Source organism: Trichosurus vulpecula, chromosome 3 (assembly GCF_011100635.1).
Source record: "Trichosurus vulpecula isolate mTriVul1 chromosome 3, mTriVul1.pri, whole genome shotgun sequence".
Lineage (NCBI taxonomy): Eukaryota > Metazoa > Chordata > Mammalia > Diprotodontia > Phalangeridae > Trichosurus > Trichosurus vulpecula.
In genome coordinates this window covers 371,248,985-371,256,370 of record NC_050575.1, presented here as the reverse complement: position 1 = coordinate 371,256,370, position 7,386 = coordinate 371,248,985, and the positions used below count along the sequence as shown (strand labels likewise).

The window sequence follows — 7,386 nt, the reverse complement described above, 5'->3', positions numbered from 1 at the left end:
TTAAAAGCAGGAAATACAACTTGTTTTGATCTTTCAAAATAGAGCATAGAATAAAGTTTCTGTTACAATCTTTGAGATAAACTTCATTTAAAGTTTTGAGCTTCTAGATCTAACAGGGGCTATGTATTCTCTGAAAGAAATAATTGCCTTAAAGGCTATATTATTTATTCTTTTTCTCATTTATACAAGAAGCAATAATATTCCCACAGTGAATCTAAACCTCCTGTCATTGCCAGGGCTATCTTGGTAATCACTCCAGTGTACTTTGAAACTCTTCAAGGTGGGCTGGTAGTAAATAATGTCAACATCTCTATTTTTCATTTTCTTTGGACAGTTAATTTACATCTCCTATAAATGTAAATCTTTCCCATGTGTGACTACCTTTTTACTCCAGTATTATAGAGAATATTTACGGCTTCAGGAAGGTTTGCTTGTCTTATCTTTTGTCGTTGGGGTCTGGATGGCACAATACATAGCTGAGGCACACATGCCAATGTGGACAGGGATGATGTAGTGATTAAGCCTGCTCCTTGAATTTGGTGTGGAGACTTTTTGAAATGCACAATCTTTCCAGGGAAATGGAGCATGGTGTCTCCTTTTGGATAATACTAATGTCCAAGAACTCATACTTTTGTAGTGCTAAAAGGTTTGTGAAGCACAGAACATTAGAACATAATTATCCCATTTGATCTTCACAAGCCTATGAAGTAGATGTTATTTATATCCTCATTTTACAGGTAAGGAGACAGAGACAAAGAGCTATTAAGTGATTTGTCCATGGTCAGGTAGTAACTATCTGAGAGAAGATTTGAATCTTAGTATTCATAACTCCAAGTCCAATGCTCTGTCTACTATAGTGTCTGACCTCTTTATTAATACATGAAGTCTCAAAGAATCTGTGATTTCTTTAGTGAGATTTGTAGGAGGGCTCAATTCATCAATAAAATTCATGGCATGGTAGATAATTCTTAGGGAGTTGCCTAAGGTATGTAAAACTTCAGTGACTTTCCCAGAATCCTGTAGCTAGTAATTATCATAGGACAGATTTGAACCTAGGTCCTACTGACTAAAATCATTCCTTTATCCACTATTATACATCATATCTAAAATAAAATATAATAATAATTTACTGACAGTTACACAGGTTTTAAAATTTTGCAGTTTTTTTCACATATTTTAAACTCACTTGAGTCATATAACACATATTGAAAGTATATACTCATGGGGCAGAATCAAGATGGTAGAATAAAAGCAGGGACTTGCTTGAGCTCTCCCCAAAATTCCTCCAGTTGCCTGTAAAAAAAGACTCTAAACAAATTCTAGAGCTCCAGAACTTACAAAATGACAGAGTGAAACGGGTGTCTGGCCCAAGACAGCATGGAAGGTTGATGAGAAGGGTCTATGCTGGGGACCCAGCACAGCACAGCATGGGCCACGCTAGCACATCCTGGGCCAGAGCAGACCAGGTGGAGCAGGACTCAGGGCACTGAATCACTGGCAGCAGTGGCATTTTGCAAACTTCTCAACCCACAAACACCAAAGGTATCATAAAAGGTCAGTGGGAAAACTCTGTCAGACCTGGGTGAGAGAAGAGCCTAGTCTGGCTCCAGCCCCAGGGCAGTGGAGGCAGCAGAGGCAGCAGCAGCTGCTTCTGGAGCTCCAGGTCCACAGGCAATGGGGGGGATCGAGCATCTGATCAGAGCAGGAGTCCAGAGATCTCTTTGCTGGTGCTGAGGCAGGATTCTCTTGCTTTACCCTGCTTGGATTTGGGTTGCAGTGCTGGGTGGTGGTCTTGGGGTGAGGAGAAGGGCTGGTGTGGAAGAGCTTGTGGTGGCTGTGAAGAGGCAATCTTTCTCACAGTTACAGGGCAGAGAAGAGTGCTTGACATCACTCACAGCCCAGAGCACAAGCCAGGAGAGGACTAAACACCTCTCCTAGGATCATACAACCTCAGAAGAAATGAAAATTTACAGGTGCCTACAAGTAGCTCAGAAAACTGCTGCACAAAATCACTGAAGCTCGGGACAGAGCACTCTCTAGTATGAAAGCAGAATCATACCTTGACAAAGCTCAAAATTCAAGTAATTGGCAGGGAAAATGAGCAGACAGTATAAAAAATCAGATTACAGAATTTTACTTTGGTGACAAAGAATATCAAAACATACAACCAGAAGAGGCAACAAAGTCAAAAGCCTCGAAGAAAAATATGAATTGATCTCAGGCCATGGAAGAGCTCAAAAAGGATTTTCAAAATCATTTGAGAGAAGTAGAGAAAAAATTGGGAAAAGAAATGAGAGGGATGCAAGAAAATCATGAAAAAAGAGTTGACAACTTGCTAAAGGAGAGCCAAAAAACCTGAAGAAAATAGCACCTTAAAAATAGACTAACCCAAATGGCAAAAGCTCTCCAAAAAGCCAATGAGGAGAAAAATGCCTTAAAAAACAGAACTGCCATAATAGAAAAGGAGGTCTCAAAATTCACTGAAGAAAATAATTCCTTAAAAATTAGAATAGAGCCAATGGAAGATAATGGCTTTATGAGAAATCAAGAAATTGTAAAGCAAAACCAAAAGAATAAAAAAAAATAGAAGACAATGTGAAATATGTCATTGGAAAAACCACTGACCTGGAAAAGTGATCCAGGAGAGATAATTTAAAAATTATTGGACTATCTAAAAGCCATGATCAAAAAAAAGAGCCTAGACATCATCTTTCAAGAAATTATTAAGGAAAACTGCCCTGATATTCTAGAACCAGGGAGTAAAATAAAAATTGAAAAAAATCCACTGATTGCCTCTTGAAAAAGATCCCAAAAGGAAAAATCCAAGGAATATTGTAGCCAAATTTCAGAGTTCCCAGATCAAGGAGAAAATATTCCAAGCAGCCAGTGAGAAACAATTTGAGTATTTTGGAAACACAATCAGGATAATACAAGATCTAGCAGCATCTACATTAAGGGATCAAAGGGCTTGGAATATGATAGTCTAAAGATCAAAGGAGCTAGGATTAAGACCAAGAATCACCTACCCCGTAAAACTTAGTATAATACTTCGGGGGAAAAATAGATTACTTTCAAGCATTCTTGATGAAAAGACCAGAGCTGAAGAGAAAATGTGACTTTCAAATACAAGAATCAAGAGAAACATGAAAAGGTAAACAGGAAAGAGATCACAAAGGACTTATTAAAGTTGAACTGCTTACATTCGTACATGGAAAGATGATATTTGTAACTCTGGAGACCTTTCTCGGTATTATGGTAGTTGAAGGGAATATACATATATAGACAGAGGATAAGACAAACAAGTTTGGAGGTTCCTGTTGTTAACGTGAGAACTGATTAGGGAGGGGAAGGGAATGAAATTAGGCTGGAGGCCACATGAGTGGGTGAGGGAAGGAGATTTCTGCTTGTTGTTCCATTGCAGCCTTGCTCTTTCTAGGTGATCCTAATTCTGAGCAAGTGTTAACTGGTGAAGGTCCTGGGGAGCAGCAAGGGTGAACAAAGGCTGTGAACACATTCCATCATTCATCTCTTCAAATCCCCATTCCCCTCTCCCTTCCCCAGTTCCTGTGAAGCAGGGCAAAGTCAATGTCTATCCCACCAATTGTGGCAGGCTATTATTGTCCCCATTTTACAGATGAGGAAATGGAGGCCCAAAGAGGTCAGGTGACTTGCTGAAGCTCACAGGACCCTGGGAAATGTCAAAGTCATGCACTCAGTGCTCTCAAGTAGAGACTCTGCTTGGACCAGGACCCCTTTGGGTGCTCTAGGCCAGTTTCATAGCTGTGCAGGCAATGTCATGGGGTGGAGCAAAAGGCTCAGAAGATGCTCTTCCCTGACAGATCCTGGAGCACACCTGACAGGCCTGGCCCAGGCCACTGGGGAAGGCCTAAGCTTTCATTTCTTTGTCCTCTGGATGACAATCCAGCCCTCTTCAGCAGCTTCATGCACAATGGAGGCCAGGCTAGTGGCAGCTGATGGACCAGCCTAGGCACCAACAGGGCAGAGCAAGGATTTTCTTGCTGTCAGTGACCTCCATTTCCTCAGCTCCCCCATCTATTTTTTCCTTCTGGTCTGAATTGTTGTCATTGGTCTGCTCTACTGTCCAGACCTCCATGGCTTTGTCCTCCATCTTAGTGATGAGCTCTCTGAGCAAGTGTTCCTCACCTCTCTGGCAGTATCTGAACATTGTCTAGTGCTGCTGGCTTACCTGGGGCAGGCTTCAATCATCTACAAGGGTATCAAATTCGGTGCTTATGATGTCAGCCAGGAAGTCCTTGACCTCAACCTGCTCCAAGTCAGAGTTCTGGACAAAATAGCCCTGGGCCGCTCCTCAGAGACACAGAGTCTCCTCACGACTGTGGCCTCCCCTGAAGCGTTGTCCACGGCCATCTGCAGTGCTGGCCAGGCCTCCAGCACCTCTGGAACATAGGCACCAAACAAGGCCTAAGTCACAAGTGATCGGCCAGCAAACACTTTTGCAAAGCAACAAGGAAAAAGGACAAAATAGAATGGGGGGGGGTAATGGTAGGATGGAGGAAAATATAGTTAAGTCTTTCACAACATGACTATTACAGAAGTGTTTTGCATAATGATACATGTATGACCTATATTGCATTCCTTGCCTTCTCAAGGAGGGTGGGTGGGGAGGGAAGAAGGGAGAGAATTTAGAACTAAAAGTTTTAAAAAGAAATGTTAAAATTTCTTTTCACATGCAAGTGGGAAATAAGATATAGAGGCAATGGGGTATAGAAATCTATCTTGTACTACAGAAAAGTAATGGGGAAGGAGATTAGGGGATGGGGTGATAGAATGGAGGGCAGACTGGGGGAAGGAGTTATCAGAATGTATTCCATCTTGGGGAGAGATCAGGAGAAAATTTGTAACTCAAAATCTTGTGGAAATGAATGTTGAAAGCTAAAAATAATCTAAAAAAATAAAGTATATACTCATGCTCAACTTATGTATTAAGCAACTGAGTCTTAGAAAGATTAAGTGGCTTGCTGGTGCTCTAACATTTTGCAAGCATTGGAGGTAGCTTTCATCTCAGTAATTCCTGATTCTAGGTCCAAAACTCTTCATGAACTTTTATTTCTTTCTCTAACACTCTACAGGTTATTATTGGAAACAAATTGAACATGTAAATAAAGGACTGGTATTTACCCTGAGAATCAATAGTGTAAGTTCTTGGCCAAGAAAGTTGAAATATTGTAAATTTGAAAATACTAACTAGCCAGTCAGTAAAGTGAAAATGGGACTGGAAGTTACCTACTTTGGATTTCAAAACCTTTGATTCAAAATAATTAAATACTGTAACACACTAAATATTTACCGTTACATAAATGAATTAATGTAGAGAATATACAGACACAAGCAAAACGTGTTCTTGTTCCACCCACAGCCCATGACAAAGAAACATACAATCTATGTAAGGTATTGATTGAAGGAGAAATCCAAAATGATCCAGGATTATTTGGGGAGGAAAAAAAATAAAACAGTATCAGTAGTGGAAATAATGGGACTTTACATGGAGGATGTGGCACCCTGTCTATGTCTGGAAAAATTATAAGGATTTTAAAAAGAAGAGATGAGAAAAATGCATTTCAGCCCTGGGGAATTATGGGATATGCCTGCTACAAATACTGGGATATAGGAAATAGAATGTCAGGTTCAGGGTACAGCTAGTAATTTCCACATTGATAAAATGAAGGGTTGGATAAGATGGCTTCTAAGGTCTACCTTAAATGTTCTGTGTTCTAACAGAAAAGATTGAGGCAGAGATACCAAATAATAGCAATCAATAGAAGTATTGGTATGATACAGCATTTTATGGTCCCTAAGCACTTTCTATTCATTTCAGATTTTGGTGTTTGATGGTAATTCTATCTCAATATGTATTGATATTGTGGTGTGAACTTCATTTTAAATATGAGGACAATTCCCCTCAGGAAAAAAAAAAAATGAAATGACACTGACAAAGTCATATAGCTGGTAAGACCTAACTATAGAACTTAAATCTAGGCCTATTAATTCCCAATCAGGGATTCTTTTCAGTGAGCCAGGACATATGTAATGGTGGTTGCCAGTTTCATTGTGTCATTGGGGCAGCACTTTGCCACAGGAGCTCCCCACACCCTCTAGTGTTCTATGGTTTTGCTGATAAATAAAAAAGATTAGAGTCAACAATATTCAGATTAGAAGACCCTGTTCTCAATCCTCAAATTTACAAAGGTGCCTCTCCATATTCACAAAGAGTTTTTACATTGAGTCTGAAAAGGAAAAGGCATGTACTTTTTTAGGTGATTCATCAAAAATAAAAAGATTCAGCTGGATAAAAAGTGGCTAAATAGTTCAGTGGATAGAACACTGGACCTGGAGTCAGAACTCCTTGCCTTGAAATCTGGCCTCAGATATTCATTAGCTGTTTAACCCTGGGCAAGTCATTTAACATCTCTCTGCCCCAGTTTCCTCATCTGCAAATTAGGGATCCCAATAACACATTTCCCAGGGGTCTTGTGAGGGTCAAATGAAATAATACTTGTAAAGCACTTTTCAAGTTGTAAAGAACTATGTCAATGTTGGTATTATTATATTATTAATTTATTTCTTTTGTGATTTTCACTTATATCTACCTCTTCATGACCTCATTTGAGAGTTTCTTGGCAAAGACACTGGTATGGTTTGCCAGTTCCTTTTCCAGCTTATTTTACTTGTGAGGAAACTGAGGCCAAAGGGTTAAGTGACTTGCTCAGGGTCACTCAGTAAGGGTTTGAGGCCGTATTTGAACTAATGCCTTCCTGACTCCAGGCTCATTGTACCCCTGTCACCCTTGTCATTGTCATCGTCGTCTTCATCATCGTCATCACCATCACATATAGCACAACAAATTAGAAGACATAACACAGAAATTTAGAAATCTTGAAATATGGAATATTACACTAGAAGGAAGTTTAGAACATAAAATAATAGGGCTGTTAAGGGCCTGAGCTCAAGTAGTCTATCCTTCTCATTTTATCAATAATTATTAGCTTAAAAGGCATTGTGTTTCACTGGAAAGAAGGTCAAACTTGGAGTTATTGATGACTTAGCTTGAAGCTGTACCTCTTGCATAGCCATAAACAAGTCACTCTAATTTTTGAGCCTCGGTTTCCTTTTCTGCAAAATGGACACCTATATTTCTCAAAACATAAGTATTAGTTACTGCTTTTTTCCCCATAAAAGGTCTGATTTTTCAAAAGATTGTTTTCTTTTTCTTGCTGAGTAGGCTAGACAATTGAAGCTGTTCTGCCCTCCATTCTCACTAGTGTTTTTTGCCATCATGTAGATGTACCACAGGTGCCAGTATATTATAGGGGCTTTGCTGACTTCATCACTTTCACCAGCTCTGGA

The 7,386-nt window shown here is 39.7% G+C and overlaps 1 pseudogene; it reads right to left on the bottom strand.

The window, feature by feature from the left end:
- Positions 1-3,894: 3,894 nt before the first annotated feature.
- On the bottom strand, positions 3,895-6,839 carry LOC118842624 (annotated as a pseudogene).
- Positions 6,840-7,386: the final 547 nt, after the last annotated feature.